Raw genomic sequence first — 16,274 nt, 5'->3', positions numbered from 1 at the left:
CGCACGCAACTCCATCTGATGTCATTGTGGCAATAAGAAGTCCTTGCCGGCGTGCTGATGTCACTTCCACCATTTTTTACGTTCCCCCGCGAGGCGAACAGGTGAATACCGACCTCACAAGAACAATATATGCCAAATAAAGTACAAATATAAACCACAATATCTGTTTATATAGAAACACCAAAAACATATATATACATTTATAATAAAAGAAGTCTTGGTATGACCAGACAGGCAACGGGGAGGTGGGTGACACTGTGACAGTAGCTACTATATCCACCAAAAAAGCATTACCGAAGGTAAGTAACTTGTTCTAATGATGGATACAACTACCTGTGGATTCTTCACCTTATGAATAGAATCCCAAAGCAGTCCTGCACTCGACTGCCCAAACCAAGAAGTCCTGCAAAACAGAACTTGCACAATGGCCATCCCTCATTACTTCCGAGTCTAAGCAATAATGCTTTGTGAAAGTGTGTCGGGAAGCCCAAGTTGCTGCCCTACAAACAACAACTGGTACACCTCTAGCTAAAGCAGAAGTGGCAGACTTAGCCTTGGTGGAATGGGCACTAAAATCTTCAGGAGGAACTTTTTGCTAGCGAATAAAAAATCTTTATGCAAAGAATTACCCACCTTGAAAGGGTTCTCTTGTGGACGGCTTTGCCCTTCATCTTGCCAACATATCCAACAAAAAGTTGATCATCAATTCTAATGTCTCTTGTCCTCTCAATGTAGAAACTCAGAGCCCTTCTTGGATCCAGGCGGTGCAGTCTTTCCTCCTTCTTTGAAGGATGTGGACGAGGGTAAAAGGACGAGAGTGTTATAGATTGCCCCAGATGAAAGGGAGTGACTACTTTAGGAAGAAAAGCCACCCTGGTTCTCAGCACTACCTTGTCAGCATGAAAGGTTGTAAAAGGATGTTTCACACTATGAGCCTGATAGCTGTGAAAACTGTTTTTAAAATTAAGTCTCAATGGACAAGAATGCATAGGCTCAAATAGTGAACCCATTAAAAAAGTAAGAACTAAATTCAAATCCCACTGAGGCATTACAAACGGAGTGGGAGGAAACATGTTAGTTAACCCTTTAAGGAACCTAAAAACTAAAGGGGACTTAAATAAGGAAGGCTGATTAGGAGGGCAAAAAAGGCCAACAGTGCTGACAAATAGCCTTTGAGGAGGAGGGTAGGCCCGATTCAATGTTGTGTCCAGTACTGCCCCTATGAACAGGAGGCGCTGAGAGGGCTCCAGATGAGATTTGGGCACATTTACTGTAAAGCCCAGGTTGAACAACAACTGGGTTGTCACTTGCAAGTGATGCAGAACGAGCTCTGGGGACCCGGCTTTGATCAGCCAATCGTCCAGGTAAGGGAATACAGATATTCCTTTCCTTCTGAGGTCCGCTGCAACCACTGCTATCACCTTTGTGCAGACTCAAGGTGCGGAAGACCAAAAGGAAGGACCGCAAACTGGTGGTGGTGCGACCCTACAACAAACCGGAGATACTTCCAGTGCGACTTCAGAATCGGGATATGAAAATAATTATCCTGCAAGTCGATAGACACCATCCAGTCTTTATCGTTCAAAGCAAGAAGCACCTGAGCTAGGGTCAGCATTTTGAACTTCTCCTGTTTGAGGAACCCATTAAAAATCCACAGATCCAGGATAGGCCTCAATTGACCATCCTTCTTGGGAATCACGAAATACCTTGAATAACATCCCTGACTCTACTCCTGCTCTGGAACCAACTCCACTGCACGTTTTAACAAAAGGACTTGCACCTACTGCTGAAGCAACGGGAGATGATCTTCCATGCAAAACGAATGACAGGGAGAGATGGGAGGGGGAAACTCCAGAAAAGGAAGGGCATAACCTTTTCCCACTATATTCAGCACCCAAGAGTCTGGTGTGATTAACTCCCACTCATGGAGGAAATGAAACAGCCTTCCCCCTACGGGTAAAACATGCTGGAATATGGAGAGAAAACCAGGGCTGCTTTCCTTGATGGGCTCCCCCAGAGGAAGAGGATGATGCGGAAGGCTGCTGAGTGGCTTCTTGGATTCTAGCCCTCCCACGTCCCCTATAAGATCTGTAGAGAGGGTTGGGAGGCTGTTGAACGTTGGATTGTGGCCTTCCACGAAAAGAGGACCCACAGCCAAAACCCCTGAATCTTCAAAAAAACCTAAATGGTGCAGACGGTGAAGCTTGAGGAGTCCTAAAGATTTTGCAGCAGCCCTGCTTTCTTTAAATCGTTCCAAAGCTGAGTCGGCTTTGGTCCCAAACAACTTCTCGCCATCAAACGGAAGGTCCATCAGCGTGGCCTGAACATCAGAGGAGAAGCCAGAACCTCTGGGCCCCGCATGCCTCCTGGTTGCTACAGACGTGCCTATAGCCCTGGCAACCAAATCTCTAGTGTCCAAGCCAGATTGAATAACCTGCTTGGCTGTCCCTTGGCTGTCCAGCAGGAGTTCATCAAAATGCCCCTGCACATCCTGATGCAATCTTGGCACAACAGCTCTTGCCGAGTCCCTCAGGGCATGGATATACCTCCCCGGCACACACGCAGCATTGAGAGACTTCAAGGCCATACTACCCGACAAGAAGCACTTCTTAGCCATCTGCTCCATACAGTCATACTCCCTATCAGATGGAGTCACAGGAAACAAACCAGGAGCAGATCGTGCAGAACAAGAGGCTTGCACCACCAAGCTCTCAGGTGTTGGATGTCGTGATAGAAACTGCAGATCTCCTGGAGCAACTCTGTATCTCCTAGCCACAGTACTGGAAACGGCTGGAGTTGTGACAGGCTTCATCCAAAGTTCTAAAATGGGCTCAGTAAGGGCATCAATAAAAGGGAGGAGAGGCTTAGAGGACGTAGCCAATGGATGCAATACCTCAGTTAAAATGTTTGTTTTCGTCTCCGATGTCGGTAATGGTAGGTCCAAAAACTCAGCAGCCTTTCTTTTCACACTGTGGTAAGAAGCTGCCTTCGCAGTAAGTTCTCCTCCAGGGGATGGGAAATCCCATTCAGGGGATGTATCCAGACCTCTAGCAGAGTCTAAGCCCTGATAATTACCCAAAGGCTCAGGAATTTCCCCTTCCTCCAATAGCTGTTGTTGATACTCTTGCTCTTCCAGAAGTCTCAAGGCCCTCCTCGACCTCAGCCTGGACTCCTAACGCGGCGTCGACAGAGAATTAGCAGACGTCGACGATTTCAAAGTAGAAGGACGCTCCGGCAGAGGAGAGAGAGAGAGAAGTGAGACACTGTGGGTCGATCGGGATCCATCTGGCGCTGGTATCGACTCCGACAGCGCCATCGGCACCATCATCCGGGGTAGAGGAGGTGAAGTAATCGTGCCAAGCCAGCCCCTTCACCAGGAAAAAAGGGTACAAACGGAGCCTGCTTGTACGGCGCGAGCGACCCCAGCATAAATGCCAATGGACCCGTGGGACCAGTAGGTGCACCAGAAGGGGCCATAGCTCTGTTAAATATGCTAAACATAGCATTGAGGCACGCTGAAGGATCCGCTACCAGAGCCGGGAAGGCAGGAACCCTTTGCTCCTCCTGAGGTGTCTGAACAGACTCACTTGCACACCGACTCCTGATCATAAGTAGACCCAGGAGAAAACTGAGCCATAGGGCTCTCCAGCGTCTCGGAGATTTCAATCAAAGTGGGCGCCGGACAAGCTTGTGGACTCTGAGGAGACACTGTAGGGCCGATCTCCCACGCAGTGCGGCGCCATCTCGGAGGGGATCGAGACCGATCTCTGGAAAAACCACATCGAGATTTGTGTCTGTGCCACTTCTTATGCGACTTCGAGGATCTATGCGATGATTTTTCCCTCATCTTTGTTCTTCTGTGACCTCTCTGCTCCTTCTTAACTTTTGCCAAGTAAAGATTAGCCTCTCTTTCTTTCAAGGCCTTCAGGTTCCTCAGCTGGCAGGACACACTCCTCCATTTCGTGGTCTGAGCTCAGGCACCACAAGCTATTTTTATGAGGATCCATCACTGACATGCAACCCCCGCATTCATTACAAGGCTTAAATCCCAATTTTTTTGGAGGATACATTGTAACGCTCTACAACCACTCCTCGAAACAGTAACTGCCAAGAGGTATGAATAAACTGTTAGCGTCGAAGGTGTGAAAAAAAGGGAACCGATGTCAGCATGCCAGCTAGGGCTTTTTATTGCCACAATGACCTCAGATGGAGTCCTGTGCGAAGCAGTGCAATAGTGACATCTTCATTCGACGTGGGGAGCTAGGAAGAACATTTCCGTTGAATGCTGGTGCACTGGGAGAATTCATAAGGTGAGGAATCATAAGGTGAGGCATCCACAGGTAGTTGTAGCCATCAGAAAGAAACCTTCCTTTCTGTGGCCTCCAACCTTACCCTCTGGTGGATTTCAGCCCATAGATATGTTTCCAAGATAGAAGAATAACCATTAAAGCATGGGAAAGGGCACACAACTATGCCCCTCGATATCAGCTTCAAGGGGCAGCATTTCTAGGGTTTACAAAATCTACAAATATAATCTTGTGGAGGCCTGCTTGGCAACATCTTTCAACCTTGCCCTTCTGTTCTGACCTTGTGGGAAATTAGCCAATGCTCACTTCAAGATGGAGGTAGCTAAATTGCCCCTACATCTCCCCACACATGCATACCTTTGCCTGAGTGTCTGAGAGGGATACATCACATTTCCAGCCAGAGAAGGCCCCACTGGAGGCGCCATCTACACATAGGCAGAGGTCCCCACTGTGCTTTTTGGGAAGAGGGCAGTAAGTGACTTTCAAGAAGGCCTTCAAAGGTAGGACATTTGTTCCAACCCGGTTTGTTCGATGTTTTAACTTGATAGGTATGACCAAATGGTGATTACTCTGAACCTCCTCACCTGAAAGACTATATATTTTACTAAAGTTAAGAAAACTGATAATCGCACAAAAGGTACAAAGGTGATGATTATCCCACCTTATCTACTAAAGCAAATTGGGTATTAATGGCCTGATTTGGTTTAATATGTATAAGACGGCTATGGAACAAAGGCATAGTAATAGATTGTTTATCCAAAGGTAGATTCTAATGCTGAGAGATTTTCATTTAATGCTACTACCTGCTGCGCCTTCATTGTTGAAGCCTCGATCACGCATGATTGTGCCTCCTCCTGGCACTGGCAGTGGTGAACCTGAAATGACTGGGGCAACCGAATGAATGCGAGTGGCGAATTCCTGCAGCATTAACGTTTATTTGTTTGGACTTCGTAGGCTATTCGGTTGAGCCTTTGAATCTGCCAGAATTCTAGTTCTGGATCTTGGAACCAGCACCTGTGTCTTCCCATATGTGTGCCAGAAAGGTTGGTCGGCAGTACCACCGTGAGGAGTGTGGCAAGGCCCAGAGTGGAGTCCTTGTCTCATGCTGGTGCTCCTGAGGTCTAGGAAGTCTGCCAAGGAGTGGAAAGTTGAGTGCACTGGTGGGTTCCTCCTGCCTCAGCTCCAAGACTCTTGCACCAGATTCAGAGGCACAACCAGCAAACCTAAACAGTAATAGTCCTTCAGCATACGTATAGGTACAGTGAACATATGGAGGGTGGGTTTTGTGGTGGCGATTATCTCGTGGGGTGAGTTGAGCCAGTAGCAATTTTATCTTGCATGTGTTTTTGAAAGATGTGTGGGAAATAATACCTAGAATTTTACAATTAGGGAAAAACGTACTAAACAAATGTCAGTTTAATATGACCAAGGTGGTAATTCCCCTTCAAAAGAAAAGACCCCCAACAAAGGGAAAAGAAAAGGAGAGAAGAAGTCGAACACCATCACCATGGCAAAATATGAAGCAAATGCAGCGTGCTAGCCTCTTTCACTCCAGGACGCAGTCCCATAAACGAGCGCTGATTACAGGTCGATTCATTAGCTGATTTGACCCCCTCTGTTAAGTTGGCAGCCTCAATTAAGGAATTGGTGGAGAAGCACTTCAAACTTAATAAAGACAGCGTGTCATAAAGATCCTCCTTCAGATAAGACACAGATAACATTAGCACATAGATATTGTCTGCCTTATTGATGAACACAGGGGTCAACGTACCTCCAGCTGATTCATTTGATGGGTCTGTGGATGGGGCTCGCACAAACGACTGCCTTGTCGTAATTCCACATCACAGGACTATGAACAACAATTGGCAGGGAAGGGGTACAGGATTAAGACATTGGTCCTGTGGAGAGTCATGATCTATATGAGCAAGGAAAGCATGCTGAAGGCACAAGGCCTTAAGTCATCAGGCCATGAAAGCCAAGAAACACAAATTTAGAGATGTCAGCAATTACATCCTCTTCAATGTTGGACATTCTTTTTTCATGCAAAATGCTTTAGATTGTATTCTTTAATCAATAGGTTGGAATAATGATACGCTGAAAAACCATTCTGGTCTATTAAGATTTATAGCTCAGGAGCTAAAAATAACCTTGGGAAGACTAATTAGTGGCACAGATATGGAAAATAATGTTCTCCCCGAGTGGGGAAAAGGTGTAGAGAACCCCACAGTACACATTTACAAAAGTCCCATTGATAAGAAGAAATTACCCTGATTCGTCTAGCAGGCTAACACACCCCCACAGACGTTGCCAGAGGACAGACATTAGGGCAAAAGATGTCACGAAAAAATGGGCGGAGGGCTGGTATGGGGAGGAGAAAAAACAGGCAATGTCCAAAACAATAAAATCCAGAAAGGATGTAAGGCTGCCCAAAAAACACCTATACTGCCCAAAGTAAACCTGAAGATTGGAGGTTTCAGAATAAGACATCTGCTGTTATTGGTGTAAAAACATCCAATGGTAATGGTAAAGGAATTAGAACAACAAACTCGATCCTAGGAAAGAGGAAAAGAAAGAACCATGTGGAGTGCAGGTAGAAGATACAACAGTCTGCTTTAAAGGAGGAAATGAATCTTAATGAAATGACAACGAAAAAGTGGGATGATTGTGAGGATAACATCAGCTTAAGGGACAATGATCTTTTCCTGTACGTAGACTTTCAGAGAGGTGGGGCAAAAAAAGGAAGACATCAATTAGATCCCCCATATTTCAGGGCTGCAGAAATTACTTATCCCTGTAAGCCACCTTTACAAAAGGTATCAAACAAGTTGGGTTTGTAGCAGACAAAGAAGTCTCAAACGTATTTGTACTGCTTTAATGATAAAATAAAACGAATCCATAGTGCTGCCAATGAGTTAACATCCCAATGTTTCCCAACAATTCCAGAGGCAGAGAACGGTGCAGAGAAGGCACTGATGAATTAACCTGTAACCAGATTACCCTGCCCCAGTTTGAACGGCCCTAGGATGCTCAAAGTCGTTCAGTGGAGTTTAGTGGAAACTTAGAAGGTAACCGTCCCTAATACCAGCCACTCATAGCAAACTTCAGGCACCCAAAAGGCAAACCGCTATACCTGCCTGAACCAGTGATGGGAAAAATAAATGGGGGTTATAATGATTTAGACCTGGAGGAGAGCTTCCCAGACAACTTCTGGGTCTACCCTAGAATGCGCATAGGTTAAATCCACTGTTGGACACAGACTGTTTAAATAAAGAACTGGAGGAAAATATGATTATTCTTTTCTAGGAGACTTGGTTGTACAGAGAAAACCTACCCCACCCTCTCTAGGGAGAGGGTGCCCCTTTAGTTAGTTTAGTAAACTTAATTTCTACTAAAATGGCTAGAGGAATAAAACAGCTGAGAGCATAATGTGAGTGTATACAAGCAGGCATAATCAATTTGCACATAAATTCTCTTCTGGGGAGACAATCGTGATGAATATTTTGGTGGTGTTGGGGGGAACCAATAACAAGAAACAAACGCACTCACTCCATGTTGATTTAAGTAGTATGGGCCTCATGACGACATTGGTGGTCTCACAGTGAGACCGCCAATGCTGCAGGGAGGACACTGCTGTCATGCTGGAGATTCCCCTCCTCCCCCCCCCCCCCCACGGTCATATTCCAATGTTCCGGCTGACAGGCGGGAAAATTGTATTAAATGCGTTGTTTGTATACAACATACCAACTGCAGTAGTCACAAAATGTTCAAGAAAGCATATTGCATGTGAAATAAAAAAAAATTGATAGATTGTTATTTTTTGTCTCAATGGTCATTATCAAACCGGCTCTCTAGCTTTTCAAACGTTCTTCTTGGGAGAAATGCCTCATAGATTACATCTTCAAAAGAGCCTGGCATTTGGACCTTTTTATGAAGTCAATGCATGTTGGAGCGATCATTGGCCTTTAAAAGTTGAGCTTCATTCATTAATTGCTTCCTGTCTGGACTATGGAAATTCTATTTACTTAGAGATTCTAGACTACTATACTCATTGTCTTCAAGTGAGTGTCTGCCCAACTAAAGTCACTCCACAGGCTTCCCATCAAGAGTTGTGCTATAGCCAAGACCCTCTGGATGGCCCATAATGTGGTGAACAATGCATGTCCCACCTGCTCAAGGCAGAAGCTCACTTCTTACCTTCCTTCTTGTTCCATCAGCTCAGTCTATGCCAAGCGACTGGCTTTTCCTTGCATTTCAAAGTCTCAGATTGAGGGGGTATTCTTTTTCTTACTTGGCTGCAAAACTCTAAAATGATCTTCCCACCCAGTCAACTATATATAGTCACTCCAGGTTAAGGAAAATCTGTAAAGGCCATCTTTTCTCTCAGACTCCCGCCTTCTTCTCTCTTCCGCTCCCTCCCCCGTATCGGCAAGCATGGCCAGGAACAAAAAAGGTTGAGACAGAGGTATTGGTGTTCTGATGTGAACTGAGGCACTGACCAAAGAACTGGCAAATGTGTGGTAGGTAAACAGTCAGAGAAGCGTCTGAGATGCAATATACAGTCCATGGTGAAAGCTGAACTTCCAGAAAAATCTTGGAAATGTTGGGAATTTGATTTCGAGGTTCATTCCATGTTCTATCACCTATTCGGAAGCATGCCATTGTCTTGGTGGATTATGCTTTCAAAGGTAGGAGGGCCATTTTATCAGGCAGCCAATACCAGGAGCTTTGTTGAGTTAATGGTGGATGTGTTTTTGAGGGAGGGTTACCCCAGTAGATTGGTGTCCATTAATGGGAAGCAGTATTTGGTGCAAGAGGTTTGATCTAATCCTGGTGTAAGACACAAGACATGCTGTCTACACTATCTGTAGAGGAAATGGATGGCAGTGAGGGTCAACAGAGTGGTAAGTGAATGTGTGAGTTGTCAGTGGTGGCTAGAGTGGATTTACTATTTGCTGTAATAGTAATATATATATATATATTTTTTTTTTAATAAACTTACCTGCACGCCGTGCTCCTCCACCACTCCTCCATCTTTTGCTGCAGGCACAGGCTCCCCAGCCTGCCCTGCAACCAATCCAGACGCTACTCAGATCAGCATCGGGATTGGCTGGGGGCACCCAGCCAGGACGCTCCCAGGCAGACTGGGAGCCTGTGCAAGCTCTCTCCAGCCTGGCAACTGTGTTGCTGGGCTGGAGAGAGCCTACTGTGCATGTGTGTTTGGTCAGCCCAAGATGGCTGGCCGGCCGGCCACACATACATGCGCAGCTCGTCACCCCTGTGGCCCCGGCCCTTTAAGAGAAAACCATAATAAACAGAGTTTAATATGGTTTTCTTTTAAAGGTTTTTCACCTGCTGCTGCTGACGGGGGTGACGCTCCTCCGCCCTAACGAAGGAGCGGCCCCCGGATACATTTGGAATTTGACTCATTAGGTTCTAGAACTGTGTGGTTCAAATATGTCTTCGAATAACTGCTGACTGCCCTCTGTGGACGTTTGCTCGAGATTGCAGTTCAATAAAGCTGTATCTTGCCTTTATTGGTGGATCACTGGATTTATTAACTATCATTAGAGTTATGACATGGCAATCCATCATGAACAATAAAAACATATATATGAAACTGCACTGTTTTTAAGAGAAGTCTTGTGTTCATTCCAGATATCAGTAAGCAGACACCGTTAAGTTACTGAAGGTAACCTGACCCCAAAAGTGAGTCACATCAAAGGCTCAAGAAGCCTTTACAGTATCTAAGACTCATGCATTTACTTTTTCAAAAGATGAGCAGGGTGCAGACTTTTATACAAGTCAAAGATGGACACAGCATGAATAGCAGGTGAAAACATAGTACACTCAACCCACCTATGTGTTCATATCCTGATGGTGTTGCAGTCTTCAGGGGTCATCTTCGAGGTGAGACAGCAAATACTGCAGCTTTAGGCTCACTGAATGGATGATACTCTTAAGGTAAGGGGGCTCACAGGTCAACAAAATTCTAGTTGTTAGGGCAGAGATCGCTGCAAGGGATATCTGGCTAGGACTCATTTAACCAAGGAAGGAAAATTTTTAAAATTATCACGTGATGAATAATTCTTGACCTCCAAAAATAAATATACATTTCTTCCCTCCGGAGGAATTCCCAAACATGGGAGAGAAACTGTTCAAATAAAGACCAGCACTATAGCAAAAAACACAGACCGGAACTCTGTGGCATATCTGTCTATATCCAGGGGACATACTATAACTTGTTTTTATTTCCGTCACACCTTCAGTTGTTCCTAATCGCTGTAAACAACATCATTACAATTCAATTTAAAAGGAGTGAATTTTCCTTAGAATGGGACACTTACTTGGCGTTGCTGGACATTAGCTTGCAGAACTGACCTGAGTCACAAATTCAGGTAGATTCATTAAGACACTAACATGTATACCCTTTAAAGAGCATCCCCCATGAAAAAAAAGAATGCAGAAAATAAGAAAGTCAAATGAAATTCACTTGGTGGATTACAGTCTAAATAATCTGCGGGAGGTTATGCCTTTATCACCGCTCAAAGATGATGAGCACAAAGTCAATGGGGAAGAACTGCCAACAATATTCATAATGCACGGCTTCAGCAAGCTGCGGAAATCAGTGTGATGGGGTGCACACTGCACGGTTTTATCACCTTTTTTGGCCCAGCCTAGGATTAGGGTGATTACATAAACTGTTTATTACTTGCCACAGTCTATGGAGCGAGGAAAATGAACTGGTCATTTAATTCAGATTACATTTGTATCAGAGATCAGGAAACAAATGGCCAAGCCTGCTAAAGAATATAAAAAGTAATAAAATTGAAGTTACAAGCTTTCGGTGAATGTGTCATAATTTGGAGGGGTTTTGGAAAGACAGCAAGTAAGGTCTGTCCATGCCAATTATCTACAAACCCTGAGAAACAAGAGAGGAAGATTCTATTTCCTTCCACCTGCTACTAAATCAAAATTAATTCCTCTGAACATCTGTGTAGCCCAAAGTGCAGCTCATACCAAGTGCACAGCATGAGCCAACGGCAAGTAAACCGCTTAAATCAATCAATTTCATCTAGATAGGCTGGCACCTCCGAGATAGGGACTGATGTCGCGCCATCGCCTGCCAGACCAATGGGCCAAGCCCCAGAGCTAAAACCGTTCAGATTGCTCATAATGAAATCACAGCCCAGCGCCTTTGATTGATTAGGACAGGATTTGCTGGTTTCAGGAAGAGAACGCCATTTCCATAACTCCAGATCTTCGCTTTGCTTAACATTTTGATTTATAGAAATTAAATGAAGCTACTTTACTTTTAATAATCTGCTCATCAGCATTTTTCCGTGTGAACAGAGAAGCAAAACACTGCAAAAAGATTCTAGTTAGTTTCACCAAACAATTCTCATTTGAAGGGCTCTAATATTCTCCAGCATTTATTGTGAATCTATTGCTTCATCTATAGTCCAACCCCGAGCTTCAGGGGTATATAGAATGCGGTCTGCTGTTCTGGTGCTAAAGTGCTGTTTGACAGATGGACCAGACTGTCAGCCTGCGTGCAAATTGGTGACTTCGCCTGCTTATACTTCTGAAATAAATTCACCAAAGAACTTCGTGTGACTTCCTCCATCTGGATCATTACAGAACTATACAAGTGACGAGCCTGCTGAGCTATCTTACCTGTGGAAAGATCCCAGGTGTCACTTACATCTAAAGAAGGTCTTTGCAGTTTGCACACCGCTGGGCATTGTTGAGGGATCTCTCCAGCATCCACAACCTCCTCACAGAAGCCCGACAGTAAAATAATCAAGGCAGGCTGAATCTAAATCACATGCCGATAATGACTGCCTATGGGGTGAGTAGCGATCGGCACCTCATGGGTCGCAGTGGAACGTACAACATGTTTCAGATCTCAGGGCCACATTGAAAGGCGCATGCAAGTGACGGATTATTTTTACTCATCCTGTCGATATGCAAATCTTCACACAGACTCTCCTTCCTGATAAAATGATCAGTTGCTAAGCACCTGCACAAAGCGGGATGACACCCATCTCATACGATGATCACAAGCTACTTTTCACCAGCTGGGCCTTGTGACACAAGTATTACTGCCGAGTAACAACAAGGAAACATCAGCAGGAGTAAGGCATATAACTGTAAGCAAATGCAACACACTGATGCAGAGGTCTACCCTACTCCAGTCTTCAGTTTCATACATGCATGCATTTCCCGGTGACGTACACACCTTAGAAGGGACACCAAAATGTTTAGCTCGTACTTAAAAAAGACAGATGTGCGTCCCTATTGAGGTACTGACGAATCACCCCTGCCTTGCACATTAGGTGACTGAGTTCAAGTACTGATAACTTATTGATCTTCTTAAAAACCCATTTGGGGTCTACACCATTTCCTGCCATATAGTGAGTCAATCAACCGCCACCATTTTTTTTAAAACACATGCAAACCACCTATTAAGCAGAAAGAGTTGTTTGGTGCTTTTGAGAACTACCTTGGAAGCACAGGAGATTAAGATCTGTGTTGGCCTACCAAGCCTTAATAGGGAGATTTGGATTGATTCTTGCCCTCTTCCCAAAATAAACAAAAGGTGGGCAATGTTGGAAGGTTGCAGGCGGTTGACAAAACTATCTTGCTTCGACCTACATCCAGGTAGAACTTGACCCTGAATCCAGAGATTATACCGTTTCTGTAGAACTGTCACATTCCAGCGCTGCGGGATGCAGTTTGGATTAGCCTTAGTGGCAACTATCAGTGAATACGTGTGACATGTTTAAGAGGTTCAGAAGGTGGCTGTGCTCCAGGTCCATGTGCAGCACGAGAAGAACATGACTGGATTTTGCGTCAGGTTTTTTCAACCCGACAAGATCACTAGGTTGTCCTAAAGAAGGAAAAGTGTGAATCTCTCATCTATAGGAAAAGCCCGATCGAGTCAAGGCAAGTCAAATCCTGGTTTGGACACTGCAATTATTAACAGTCCTGTTGACAAGAATGGTTTGAAGTCCTTTATGGCCCAGTGTGTATTTTGTTTCAATTTCATTCCTGAATTTTACCCAACCACATGAAGCCTTTCACCAATGGGATCGTAATTGCCAGGAAGCATTTGGTTGACAGGAAGCCCACTTCATTGGAAGCCTAGTAGCCTCACTTTGCAGTGTTACTTGAGGGTAGATGCCTGCAACTTTGGATTGGGGGTCTGCTTCCTTACAGAAATGGTGAATATGATTTCACTGTGGGTTATGCATTGTGTCTTTAAGGGCACTGAGCCCCACTACATTGTGATAGAGAAGAAGCTTTTGGCGTGTTGGTAGGATATTCAAACGTTTCATCATTATGTGTGAGGAGGGAGATTCTTGATGCCAACAGATCACAAGCTGCTGGTTTATATGCCCAGTAGTTTTAAGGGCTACGTACTGAGAACTTCTAGTTTGTCTCCTAAACTTCTACATTACCATTTTGACATTTTGGTAGGAAAAATGCAAGGCAGGTTCCCTACTGAAAGTGAACATGTAGGGTATGAGGTTGATAAGCTAGAGAACTGTCTAAAAGATGCGTGGACACTGAGCAGGTATGTGCATTTTTAAACCGTGCCTGGCAAGGATGATGCATGTGGATGAAGTGTCGAAATGGGGCAAACAGTATGTCAAGAGTGAGTGGGCCAAAGAGAGGAATGCTGTGAAAGTTGCTGATGAAATGTCAGTTGAGGATGGCTTGGTTATGAAGGCAGACATGTTTGGTACACCAGTGAGCTTGGGTTTAGCCCTGGCAGCTAGTGCTCATGAAAGGCATTTGCGTTGTATGATCACCAAGCAAAAGAATATGGACTATGTTTGAATGGCCTTCCATGGACAAAGATATCGCAAAAGCAGTGAAAGATCATGTGATATGTGGCAACTGTGAGGAGGAGGCTAAAGGTTTGCTCACCCCCTCTCCAGCCAATCTTGCTACCTTCTAGGCCATAAAAGGAATAAACAACTGTGTGGTGTCTAGTTCTCTGAGTTCTATATCATGGTTCTAGCATATCATGCCTCATTCTGTGAAAAAGGGGTCTCCTTTGAGTTGCTGCGGGGTGGGAAGCTTGCTACTAACCTATAGCCCAGCCTGGATCTCCAAATGGGTCAAGCAATATGCATCAATCCAAGAATTTGATGTCTTTCTCAGGACCAATGTTCAATATCTCTATGTTAAACAGAAGAAGCTCTTTGATCAGAAGAAAAGTGCAAGTTGTACTGTTCAAGAGTGGTGATTTTGAGAGGGTAAGAATGCAGGGTCACTTCAGAACGGGTGAGAACACGTTTGGTGTCCCAGTGATATGAACAAGGTCTGTGGGAACATTGTCAGAATCAGAGGGCAAATGATGGAAAGCCGAGAAAGAAGTCAAGGTTGATCAAACTGTAGATCAATAGGCACAGTAACAAAGTAGAGGAAGTGCAGTTAAGTGCAGGAAGTAGGGTGTGCTCCTCTGCATCAGTGAGCCTTCCTGCTACTTGTAGTGGGGTGAGCTCCACTTCAGAAACAAGCCTCCCTACTAGTCACATGAGTACCAGTCAGAGAGATCTCAGATACAGGTAATTTCCTCCCGGACCAGTTATTGGTTTGCTGTTTGCTATGAGGTTGGATCCCATAACCCTTTTCTTGTTTGTCTGAAGAAGGAAATGCTTTGTAGCACAAGCAGAACATTGGTTATATCTATTGCATCATCTCTTGTTGGAACCTTGAGCTTCATGGTTCAAAAGAATGTTGTTCATTGTTCTGATAGTGCTGCTTTGCAGTTGGAGCTGACAGTCTGCCTGCGTGTCACTTCGTAGCTTGCCTGCTTCTATTCCTGAAATAAATTTGGAAGAGCAATTCAACTATGTCCATCTTCTACTAGATCAATACAGGAGCACCAGTGCTGAGTGATGAACTTGCTACAATCTTCAGACACCAGCATTAAAGGCAAGGCTGTTTTCTATAAACCAGTGGATGAATATATCTAAAATGCTTTCAACTGACTGACTAAAGGAGGACAGGACTCTTGGACAACAAAAAATACCACAATCGGATTTAATCTAATCACCAATAAATGGGCAAGTCATATGATATGTTATGTGGATTTATAATACCCGAAGGGTTCCCAGTGCTGAGTGAGTCCTAGCGTCCAAGCAGACTGCAGGGATAGTACGTACCTAAGGCTCATGTGGGGTATTAACCAGGTTTTTAGCACTTTTCTGAACCTCAGCCCATTATAATACCTAATATACACAATATTCGAATTAAAGTGGGTCAAAGGTCATTTCCTGTTTCAAAACCTGCAATTCAAATCAATGCAAATGGGGCATTCTTTAGTGTGAAAATGTGTTCTAATTGTATCAGGGACATGGTCCTCCTGGGGTTTTAATTGGTAGTTTTAAGTTACACCAAAAGGTTTGTGAAGGGAAATTCCAAAAGAGAAGGACATGTTTGATGATTACTAAATGCTTAATATAGAAATGAAGGAAAGGAGGTTTCCCTTTGTACTACATGATAGCTTAGCCTTGGAGTAGCAGCCAAGATGATCCAGTCTTTTACTTAATTTTGGTGACACTCTTTCTGGTAGAGATGTATCTAGCCGCAGACTCCTCACCTTTTGAATATTACCCAGGTGTCAGACTGGTTCCTGCGTCATTTTTCGTAGTACCTCTGCACATCAGAAGGTGGCACCATACAGCTCCGCACTGATGCAGTTCCGCACCGGAAATGACATGCACACCCCATAAAGATGCCACTCCTGCGTGCTGACGTCAGTTACTTTTGAGACCGTCCTCGCTCCCCAGACACAGAGCCCCACTAGCAAATTGGTAGACCAAGTGCAGAGTCCTAGACTTGGGATCTTTTTAATGGAAAGATTCCAATCACAGAACAGGGAGGATAGGAGGGTTGGTGAGGAATCTGCAACTAGACAGAGAAAGCATTACAGAAGGTAAATTGTTTTTCTGA

General features: G+C 44.5%; 1 protein-coding gene and 1 long non-coding RNA gene across 3 annotated transcripts in view; one reads left to right on the top strand and one right to left on the bottom strand.

Moving 5' to 3' along the window:
• Nucleotides 1-16,274, bottom strand: part of KIAA1328 (KIAA1328 ortholog) — a 665,562-nt gene that overhangs the window by 371,854 nt on the left and 277,434 nt on the right. The window lies entirely within an intron of this gene.
• Nucleotides 1-16,274, top strand: part of LOC138268385 (uncharacterized) — an 81,754-nt gene that overhangs the window by 57,454 nt on the left and 8,026 nt on the right. The gene's annotated exons all lie outside the window — the stretch shown is intronic.

This window comes from Pleurodeles waltl, chromosome 1_1, assembly GCF_031143425.1.
Source record: "Pleurodeles waltl isolate 20211129_DDA chromosome 1_1, aPleWal1.hap1.20221129, whole genome shotgun sequence".
NCBI lineage: Eukaryota > Metazoa > Chordata > Amphibia > Caudata > Salamandridae > Pleurodeles > Pleurodeles waltl.
Note: the sequence above shows the minus strand (reverse complement) of the source record. Positions and strands in the feature narration are given on the sequence as shown.